Here is an 11,223-nt window from a genome sequence, read left to right on the forward strand (position 1 = left end):
ACATGAACATATACATACTTGTATACACATATGTAGGTTATATATATATATACATATATTCACACACATATAAACAATATGTATAAATATATACGTGTATAAAGTATATAGGAACTATAGGTATTATTCCCATTTCAGAGGTGATAGGTTCAAAGTTAAGTGACTTGCTGATAGTACAGATAATAATTTTTGGTGTCTGGATTTGAGCCTAGGTCTCCTGACTCCAAGTCCACTACTCTTTCCCCAGGCTAGCTGATGGCTCTAATAAGTGAACTTTTTTTGCTTTATCTGGCCTGGAGCTAGTCCCCATTCTACTTCCTAGTTATCATCATCATCAGCTGCCCACTTCCCGGTGCCATGTTGGATTAAGCCCCTGGTTCTTCCAGTTCACCTGTATCCTATCAGGAAGGGGTAGCTAGGTGGTACAGTGGATAGAGCACCAGTGCACGAGTCTGGAGGACCTGAGTTCAAATTTCACCTCAGACACTTGACACTCACTAGCAGTGTGACCTTGGGCAAGTCACTTAGCCTCAATTGCCTCATCCTGGGTCATCTCTAGTCATCCTGATGAATATCTGGTCACTGGGTCCAGATGGCTCTGGAGAAGTGAGGCTGGTGACCTGCACAGTCCTCCCTCACTCAAAATAAAGTCAAGTGCAAGTTATATCATCATTTCTCTGATGGTGTGGCCTTCTTCGGCAATGAAAGATGAACACACATAACACAACAGTAATCCATCCAGTCAGGAACCAGGCTTCCATGCCACTTCTCAGCCACCCTCTCCACTCCTGTACCCCTTCTGCTTTCTAGTTTCCATTTATAAGCTGTATAAATGTAATCTTTTAAATGTAATTTAAATGAAATGTAATTTAAATGTAATCTCTTTGAGGTCAAAAGAATAGCTTTGCTTGCTTGTATAAGCATATCAAACAGTGCCTGGTACATAATGCTTAACACATATTTTATGTCTTTAAAATAAATAAATAAATGTATAGATAAATAAAATCCTTCTTAAGCTCTTCCAGAAAGGCTCATTGGACTTCAGAACAGTTCATGCTGCCCTTTGAGGATTCAGATGTGGGTGTGTTGGCAATGTTGTCCTCTTCTGAATTGGTGTCTTGATCTTCCTTGTCCCCAGAGAAGGCAACTATGGTCATTGTCCGTTTTTGCTTTTTGCCCATGACACTTTTCTATTTCCTGGCTTATAAAGTTGAGCTCTCCTGCTGGAACACAGCAGGCACTGACCTAAGCTTCTTGTGCTGAATGCCAGAGACCTGTTCACCAGCTTTGTGTGCTGGGGCCTCAGGTGCTGGCAGCTGGAGGCTGTAGTGGTCTGGTGGTTTACCTGGTGCTGCGCTGGTGTCAGCAATCCTGGAGCTCTCATGGTTGGGGTGGGGAGTCTGGCCCCTAGAAGACACCTGCTCACCTTGGCTTCTTTAAAGCACTGGAAGGTTTGGATGTTTGAGGATGCTTGAGTGCCTGGAGTTGTACTTCCTGGAGTGCTGAAGCACAGGGGAGGTTTAGCTGTTGGAGTATGCCTACTTGCTGGTACAGATGGTGGTTTTCCAACTTGGTTCCCTTGCCTGTGCCTTGCAAAGCACTCAGGGGTCCTGGTGTTGGTGCTCTCTTGCTCCACTAACCTGCGGCTCAAGATCTTCCCAAGGTTTTCTGAGGTGGGGCTTGCTGGGACACCTCCCATCTTGTACTGCTCCTCTTTAGCCAGAGCAAGAGGGACCTTTCCTGTTGATCCCCTAATCTTCCCTGGCTACAAGAATGCCGCACCCCATTTTTCTGCTGGCTTAGCTCTTCTAAGAATTTTCCTGGGGCAATATTTTATGTGTTTTTGGAGGTTGATAAGGAAGAGTGAGAAAGACTTACTGCTTACTCTGCCATCTTGGCTTACTGAAGACACTCTGGAATTCTCATTTGAAAGGAGCTATTCTTATCTTTCTGTTACAAGTGAACAGATGAAACAGAGGATCACAAGACGATGGATTAAGAGCCAGAAGACAACTTGAGAGGTCATGTAGTCTTATCTCCTCATTCTGAAGATGAATGCAAATGGAAGTCCTGAGAGAGACATTGTTACTTATCTAAAGCCCCAGCTCTAGGATGTGGGATTGAGTGGATACTGAAGTGGTTTATCATTTCTTTCTCCAAATGATTAAGCAAATAGAAGTTCAGTGACTTGCCCGGCATCACACAACTAGTTAGTGTCTGAATTGGATTTGAATTCAGTTCTTCCTGACTCCAGACCCAGTGTTCTATCCACCAAACCACCTAGCTGCCTCCAAGGCAAACAGATATGTTTGCTCAGATTCTTGAACCTAGTGTCTGAGGCCAGATTTGAATTCAGATTTTCCTGATTCCAGGACAAGGATTCTATCCACTGTGCCAACTAGTTGCCTCTAAGTCAGGACAGAATATACATTTATATGGTGCCTACTATATGGCAAGCACTATTAAGCACTTTGCAAATATAATCTCATTTGATAACCTAATCCCCATTTTACATTTGGGGAAACTGAGGCAGACAGGGTTAAGTGACTTGCCTAGAGTCACATATCTACTAAGTGTCTGAGGACAGATTTGAACTCAGGTATTCCTGAGTCCAGTCCTAACTCTCTTATCACCTTGCTACCTCATACATGACAGAACCAAGATGAAAATCAAGGTCTCTGAGACTAAATCCTGAATTATCCAGTTCTCCCATAGCATTTTTGCCAATTCTGGGATAGAAGGAAAAATACAATTAACTGGAAGCCCTAGGATCAGGTTTAGAGGTTTAGGGCTCAAAAGGACCTTAGATGTAGTCTGGTCTTATCCCTTCATCACATTCCAGATGAGGAGACTTAAGTCCAGAGCTTTAGTCACTTGTCCAGTCAGTGCCCTTAGTGCACAGCAGCGGCTGGATTGAAGAGCCCAGTGCCTCCATATGGAGCTTTCTCTCAACCAAGGCCTGTCCTATCAGACAAGGCACTCTGGGCAGTGGCTCTACTGAATCTAGTGAGATTCCTCATCTGTAAAACACCAGATTGGAGCCGATCATTCCTAAGGACTCTTGGAGCTCTGAAATTGACCATGCTTGGTTTGCTCTTTCCTCCTTATAGCATAATGCTCTTGATCCCACTAATGACTATTACTTAGCTTGGTATGATGACTGACTATTGAGCCTGAAGTTGAGAAGATCCAAGTTCAAATCCTACAATGGATACTTTATTAGTGAGATGACCCTAGTCATTTTCTTAGCATCTCTTGGCCTCAGATGCCCTCTGTTAAATGGGGATGATAGCACCTTCCTCACAGGATGTTGTTGAGTTCTTTGAGTCCAGTCTTACTCTCTGTGACCACATTTGGAGTTTTTTTTGGCAAAGATCCGGGAGTGGTTTGCCATTTCCTTTTCTAGCTCATTTTACAGATGAGGAACTGAGGCAAACAAAGTCAAGTGACTTGTCTAGGGTTACAGAGCTAGCGTCTATGAGGCTGGATTAGAATTCAGGTCATTCTGACTCCAGGCCCAGTGCTCTCTCTGCTGTACTACCTAGCTTCCCCTCACAGGGTGGGAAGGCTTATATAATGGGCTAACATTATGTCCTCATTTCTCACTTGGGTGCATGACTTTGGGGTGTCTGGCTTTTCTACTGTGCTCCTAAGTCGAATACCTTCCCTGATACTTTTCCCACCCCCCTTTTCACCTTATTTTTGTCTTGTCTTTCCTAATCAAGATTGTAAGCCCCTTGAAGGTAGGGCCTGTCTTTTTTCTTATCTGTATCCCCATCATTTAGACTGACACATAGTAGATACTTCATGTTTACTGATTAACTGAATGCAAGGAACTTCTTAAAAGAACTTAGGCATCATTTGAACGTACTCCATAATTATTAAGTATGTGGCCATCTAAGATTCATTCCAACTGTAAAAAAAATGAAATTTTACTCAAAGGCCTTAAGTTAGTGATAGAAAAGATGGCCCCAAAATCATGTCTAATACCAGCTTTCATTATTTTGTTATTGTTAGATCACCTTGAAAAATACTTTGTACTTGAAGAGGGTTTTCATCAGCTCTGTGTCACTTTAGGCTTATACATCTATTTCTACATTTAGAAAAAGATTTGATAGTCAGAACAAACCTATGTGTTGATTACCAATGGCTCCTGAAAATTGGCATGTAATTGCCCATGTTGTGCTTTTCTAGGGATTGAGGTAATGTCAAAGCCACACCCAGTCTCACTGATTTGCACTTCAATCAATATGTTGCAATGACGTAGGGTAGGAAACGTTGGATTCAATCCTAGAACTACCATCTGTGGACACTGACTGACTCCTGACCTAGTATGAACAAGTAGGAACCCAACTGTCTTCTCTCGTGTTACAGAATTTAACGCATTGAAGGAAACCAGTGCTCCTAAAGTTCATACATAGTGAATCAAGGTTTATTTAAAAAGGTAAAGCTTTGTACACACAATTTCAAACAAACATTTATAAGTTTTTTAGCCAAGCAATTTTACAAGCTATTTATAACAAAGTGGTGTGTACATTTCACAAAGGTAAAAATGTCAGAAGAAACTCAAATTACAGCTTGGATCCTGGGAGATTCAAATGTTTGATCCCAAATGATACAGGTCAGGTCTCATCTGTCTGTGAAGGGGTCTTCTTTCAATCACATCATATTTCAGGACAGCTGGCTACTGTTTCTCTTACACAGTGGTTATTCTGGTCCCTGACCATTAAAATGTACCCATTGGTGCCCCAATCTTCACCTCAACTGAAAAGAAAGTTAAGTATTATTTCAGAGCACCATTCAAAACACATTTTTACTTTAGGGACACAAAGCATCCTGACACATAATGTGACTGAATTCAGAAAATGAGTTGGACTTTTCAGAAAGCAATGAAAATAACTTCTGGTGACAACTTTGTTGTCATATGGATGATTAGTTATGGCCAGTTATTTATGATCTTATTTTTCGGTTTTCTTGGCAAATATACTGGATAGGTTTGTGATATCCTTGCCTGGTTCATTTCCCAGATGAGGAAACTAAGGCAACCAGAATTAAATGATTTGTCCAAGGTGACACAGCTAGGAAGTATCTGAGATCCTATTAGAACACAGTTTCCCCTGAATCCAGGGCCAGGGCTCTCTATCTACTGGGCCACCTAACTGTCCTATTCTGACAACCACTCGCTCAACAGTGAACACTTTCAGATTTTCCAAGGGAAATAATTATCCTATAGCATGTTGTGAGACAGTCTGACAATAACTGTATTAGAACAGTCCAACAAACTAGGCAACAGGAAATTTTTTGTACTCTCAAGTCATCAGTGGTCATGGAAACTATGAGGAACCACTGGGGAGCTCTCACTCTACTCTGAATCCTAAAACCAGGGCATCTTTCATCCATGCACATCCCTTCTCTATGTCACAGGATCCCAGGAACTCCACTCGTCTTCCTCCTCCCCTTTTCTTCAAAATGAAATAAGCAGAAACTGGCAACAAGCAGGTCAGTGACATTTTGGCCAAGATATTGGTTTACATCTTCTTGACAATGCTGTATTTCAATTCAGTGTCTTCATCAGCACCACAGTCCACAACTATCATGGCATGATTTAGCTGTAGACTTCTGCACAGTGGTTCATAATAAACACCTAGGATATTCAAGTGAATTATGAACTTGAGAAATACAAAGTAGTGAACATGGTTAAATGCATTCTTACAGAAATGAGGTTTACCAGACTCATAGAACTAGAGGGATGGATGATCTGCATTAATAGCAACCAGGATGGGAACCATGATTGCCACAGCCTGTGTGAGAGCACTTTCCTGCCCTGATGGGATGTCCCCATATCCAGTGACATTAGCACTGGCATTTTCTGGCTTATACCATCTTCCCATCTTTTAAAAATGAAATGATAAAAGGTTTGGTCTCATATTATAAGTGGTATTGCCCACATGAATTTAAAACTGATGGTCACCAAATTAATAAATCTATGGGCAGTGCTCTCCCATCAATTTATCAGATGAATGGCTCAAGAAAAGAGCTGGATGTGGGTGGGTAAAGGATGACTTGAAAGTCACTTTGAAAGAAGGCAGCATAGTGTAAACCAGAAGGCTGGTAACATTCCTATATATCACTCCTAAGTCAATATGCATCCCCCATGGATTCTAATGTATGGTTCAGTGGACTTCATTTCAACTTGGGTTTGATATCACTGGCATAAAACAACCAATTCATTAACAACTCTAAGAGCCCACCAGTTGTAGCATAGCCCAATGAGACCAAGGTTTGAATCTAGCTCTACACTTACAAGCTATATGATCCTAAGACTGAGGTAGAGAGGTTCTCAGAAAATTCAGGATAATAGCTCCCCCAGACAGGGCTGTTTGAGGATCAAATGAGATAAGGTGAATGACGTGCTCTGTAAACCTTCAGGATGATGGAAATGCCAGGAGCTATTACGAAGTATTAGATTCCACTGTCATTTAATTCCCTGCTCCAAAGGAGGCACTTGTAGGTACTAGGGGTCAGGGAGGCATCAGGGTAGGGTACAAAGGTCAGAATGGATTTAGGGTCAGGGAATCTGGGTTCCAATCCAGATTTTGCCACTTATTACCATGTGATCTTGTAAAATAAAAATGTCTAACCAAATGATCTATCAAGTGTCTAAGGCAACACATTCCACATATTCCTAAGATTTCCTCTCAGTGGGTGACTGTACACACAGTGAAGGCAACTCATTTTAAGTGTTAATGTACTTTGGATTTATCTGTAGATTTTGCTTAGTTAGGAATGTGAGGACTGAAGTCTTCAGTCTTTGGAGGCCTCCTCAACTCCCATCCCCCAAATTGAGACTCTCCTTTCAAATATAGTTAAACCAAAAAGATGGGGAATCCAACAACTACATTTACCAGTCCAAGATAGGGATAGGATTCTTCTGTATCCATGCCTCCATTTTCCTTCACAAATTTAAAGATGTTTCATTAAACAACTGTGACAGCCATTGTTGCCAATATCCCAAGAACAAACAACCAAATTCTGTTCAGTAAGTGAAGCAAATTTTCCTGTCTTACAGAACCACAGGCCTTCCATGGAACCAGTTGCCCTAAATGCCCTAAATCACACTGACTCTGAAAAAGTCAAAAGGAAGCACTAGTTAGTTTCCAAGATAATCTTAGTCATTTTTATAAGACAGAGCTAAACATTTTTAAATATGGAAGGGAACTCAGTCACAAACCTAAGATGAAGTATCTGTATATCAATCATAAGCTTCATTGAGTTTTATCTGAGTTATCTGTGGATCAAGCTTAAGAAACTTTTAATACCTGATCTTTAAATATCTAAAGATTTGGGGATCTGTGCAAAGAGGGGTTCATGAAATAGATTTCCTTTGGTCTTCTCTTAAAATCTCTTTTGTGTAAAGCCATTCATCACTTGGCTGAATCCCTCATTGGTCTAAAATGAAGAAAAAGGTAGTTTATATTAAGTATATTGAGAGGGAACCATAAATGACTACTCAATATTAACATCAAATTGTCCATGTGGAAACTACGTTTGCCAGCACTGTGCTGCAGATGGTGCATTTCAATCATTCTCAAATTCTTCTCCCAGGTTGCTCTCCTCCAGTTATCTTCTTCATTCTGGAAACAAGTATAAAAATGTAAGGTTCAATAAGTTTTCACTTATATTATTACACATTCAAGTGAAGCTACCCTCAGACCAAATCCACCATCAATAACTCAGCACACAATTGGGATGGTGACAACATCTAAATATTGCTGTCCCAGAAGGGTTTCCAACCTCTGATGGTGCAGACATCCCTACCCTCTGAACTTCTGTGGGAAAAACAGCGATCTTGAGCAAATGAAGCTCTTGTGTGGATAACCATTGGCTTGGGAAAGGCCATTTCATTAGTCCACCTTGGACATGTTGGGGGAAAACATAGTTTAAAGTTTACCCCTCCATAGGTCCTTCTGTGTTGTGGCGTCCATTATTCCCATTTAGCATCTGAAGTCCTGTCAAATTGTGGGGCAGCAGCTGCTAAACCCAAGCACAGGGAAGCTAAACACAGGTAGAAATTCATGTTTCAGACCTTAAGGGGAAAAAAGAAAGAAAGAGATAGAAAATGTGTATGATTGAAAATCAAGTCAACCCCAAAATCCAAGCTCTTGTTTTTTTGGGGAAATAAGCACAATCTGCCCAGTGAAAAACAAAATTCATTTCCCCAAATATTCATACAATTACTAGTTATGTGCTAAGCATTATGTGCGGGGTGGGGTTGAGTGAGTGTAAATATGAGATATAATGCTCATTCAGAGTTTTTCAGGGACATAGGTACAAAAACATGAAAGTCAAAGACAATGCTCATTTAAGTGCTAACATGAATAGTGCAAGAATTAAAACTGACACCCAGTTCAAAAGCAGTACCTCTTTTTAAAAGGTGAAATGTCCTCCTATATTATGTGTCAGTGGTTCCTTAAATGGAAGCCAAGGTATAACCACAGGGGGTTAGCGGCAGGTAGCACAGTGGATAGGTGCTGAACCTAGAAAGACTTGAGCTGAAATCCTGCCTCCGACACTTAGTAGTAGCTGTGAGGCTGTAGGCAAATCATTTAGTTTCTTTATCTGTAAAATGGGGGTAATAACAGCACCTACCTCACAAGGTTGTTGTGAGGATGAAATGTGATACTGTTTCCAAAGCACGTTGGAAACCTTAAAGCACTAGCTATTTTTTATTATTATTTTATTATTACTATTATTATTTATTATTATTATCATGATTAACCACTCAGAGGCTGAGGTTAAACACCTCCCACTCCCTGACTGTCAACCTATAAGGCCTGTCTCCAATCCAATTACACTAATAATCTCCTACTCAGCCTTCTCTCTCATTTTCCCAACCTCCTCCAACTAAAGGTGGCTATGATGAAACTACTACCAAGCAGCAGCCATTGGGAAAATGAGAGAAGGGAGGAGGTTGTACCTGGAGCAGAGACTAGTAAAAGATTCTTTCTCTTCCTGTGGGTCCCACAGGATGAGGTAAAGGGGTATGAAATATGCAGATTTTATTACATTACCTTTCTCCTTCAACTCATCCCATTTCCAAACCATGACAATTATTACTATCAAGGATACCACCTTCCTTGCAAAGTTTTCAACCTCAGTCTCACCTCCAACTCTCCCTCACCCCACCTCTCCAATCAGTTGCCAAAGCACCTCTCCCATTTATCTTCACAACAGCCTAATTCGGGCCCCAATCACCTTTACAATGGACTTTAACAACAGCCTTCTAACTCATCTCCCTGCCCCAAGTCTTCCTCCGCTCCATCCTATCCTCTCACAGCGGCCCAAATCCTTCTAAAGTGATCATTTGCTCTTATCATCTCCAGCACACTCCAGTGTTTTTATTGCCCCAGGATCATATTATTTTATTTTTATTTGATATTTTAAAAAACTTCTTTTTGGGTTTATGAGCACAGTAGCACATGTATAATTCACAGAAATAAATGTACACATATTGGGCAAGTCCTCACATTTTTCCTGATATGGAGGTTTGGGGGGTTTATCCTAGTACAAGTCTGCAGATGACTGCTTCATTGAGGGCAGGAACTGACTATCTTTTGACTCTTTACAATCCCAGTGCTTGACACAATGCCTCGCACATGATAAGTCCTAAATGAATGTTTATCTTAAGGCCATCCCAACATTTCTCAGCCTCTGTCCAAATGTTATCACCCAATGCCCCTTCTCCAGAACTCAAAACAACTCCATTTCTTAGGAGCATGACCAAGCAAAATACTAGCCTAGAAGAGAGCTATATTTGACATCAAGGTTCAATCCTGACCACTGTCACTTACTACCACATGAGCATATATGGGTATATCACTTCACCTCAGGGGCTCAGTTTCCCTAAGTTTCCTTCCAGCTGTAAATCTATGATCCTATAGGGTGTAAAGGTAAGGCTTTACAGTCAGTTGCTGATGGAAGGAGTGGGAAAGGAGGAAAACCTTTTCTGCCTTCCCTACAGCCCAGTGAGATAGCCACCTCCAGATTTTCATATCTTCTCAGCCTTAGATCTAAAGGCCCTGCAGGTCAAAATTCATCTTTTACAAATAGAAGGTAAAGGAAGCAGGTCATATAAACTCTGGGCATCCAAAAACAACTTCTTGCCTGCCTCTCTCCTAACAAGCTCTACCTCAACAAGCTGGGAAAGGAGGGCAGCTGGAGGGGCCCCTGTGAGCCAGGATTCCCAACAGCACCAATCAGGCAGAAGGGACTTGATTGGAGGCCACGAGCCCCCTCTTCCAGTACTATCCCCATCCCCAGCTCCCGTACGGGCTGTGCGGGGATTTTGCAGGGCATTGTAAGGCAACTTTCAGTTGGGGCCCCGGAGTGGCAAGTACATTGACACTTCTCTAGGTCCACTCCCAAGGATGTCTGCGGTGTTTGCAACCAGAGGAAATCCAGAAGCGCTCCAGTCCACTGGGGATGAAGAAACCAGGGAAAGTGAGGAAGAACGTCCGAGATCAGATCCGGGAAGAAAGACACAGTTCATCCTGGAGTTGGGCACTCCTCATCCCCAAATCCATCCAAAAGTTGACCCTCCTAATCATCTCCTCTCCCACTAAGTGCGGGCGGAAAACTCATCCTAGGCTGCTTAAAGTACGGTCTCAGCTCCGTGCGCTTCCATAAGAGTAGTGATAACCAAAATAAAGGCAACCATCCCTTAAACGCTCTGTAAGGTCTGCAGGGCTTTCCAGATGCTCCCCCATCTGAGCTTCCTAACAACCTTCCTGGGAAGTATATGCTATTAATTCGTCCTGATTTCACGGAGACTCCGGGAAAGGTGACATCCTTACATACTCAACCGACCCCTCAACCTCCCCGCCCCACCCCTTGCCCGGTTCAGGCAGAACCCACACCTCTGGCCGAGCTCTGCTCACCCAGCCTCATCTGCCAGCAGCAACAGCAACTACAAACTCTTCCTCAACTTCCCCTTCCCAAGCCCAGGCTCAGTCCTCTTTTCTCCCTCCCCTTCTCAGGGGTCCCCCAGAGCGTAAGGAGTTCGTCTCTTTCCGAGCCTTCCCTCGGACCCGGGAGCTGCTGCTCGCCCACCCGTCACCTGAGCGTCTCAGAAGCGGCGGGACTTGGGGAGAGCCGAACCGTGAAGGATACTTGGGGGTGCTGGGGGGAGATTGCTCAGCCCTGGGTTCGGCGGCTCCTCAATTA

General features: G+C 42.5%; 1 pseudogene; it reads right to left on the reverse strand.

Annotated features, from left to right (window-relative positions):
• Positions 1-5,245: 5,245 nt before the first annotated feature.
• LOC140532144 (procathepsin L-like) lies at positions 5,246-10,356 on the reverse strand (annotated as a pseudogene).
• Between the last annotated feature and the right edge of the window lie 867 nt (positions 10,357-11,223).

This window comes from Notamacropus eugenii, chromosome 3 (genome assembly GCF_028372415.1).
Source record: "Notamacropus eugenii isolate mMacEug1 chromosome 3, mMacEug1.pri_v2, whole genome shotgun sequence".
NCBI classification, from domain to species: domain Eukaryota; kingdom Metazoa; phylum Chordata; class Mammalia; order Diprotodontia; family Macropodidae; genus Notamacropus; species Notamacropus eugenii.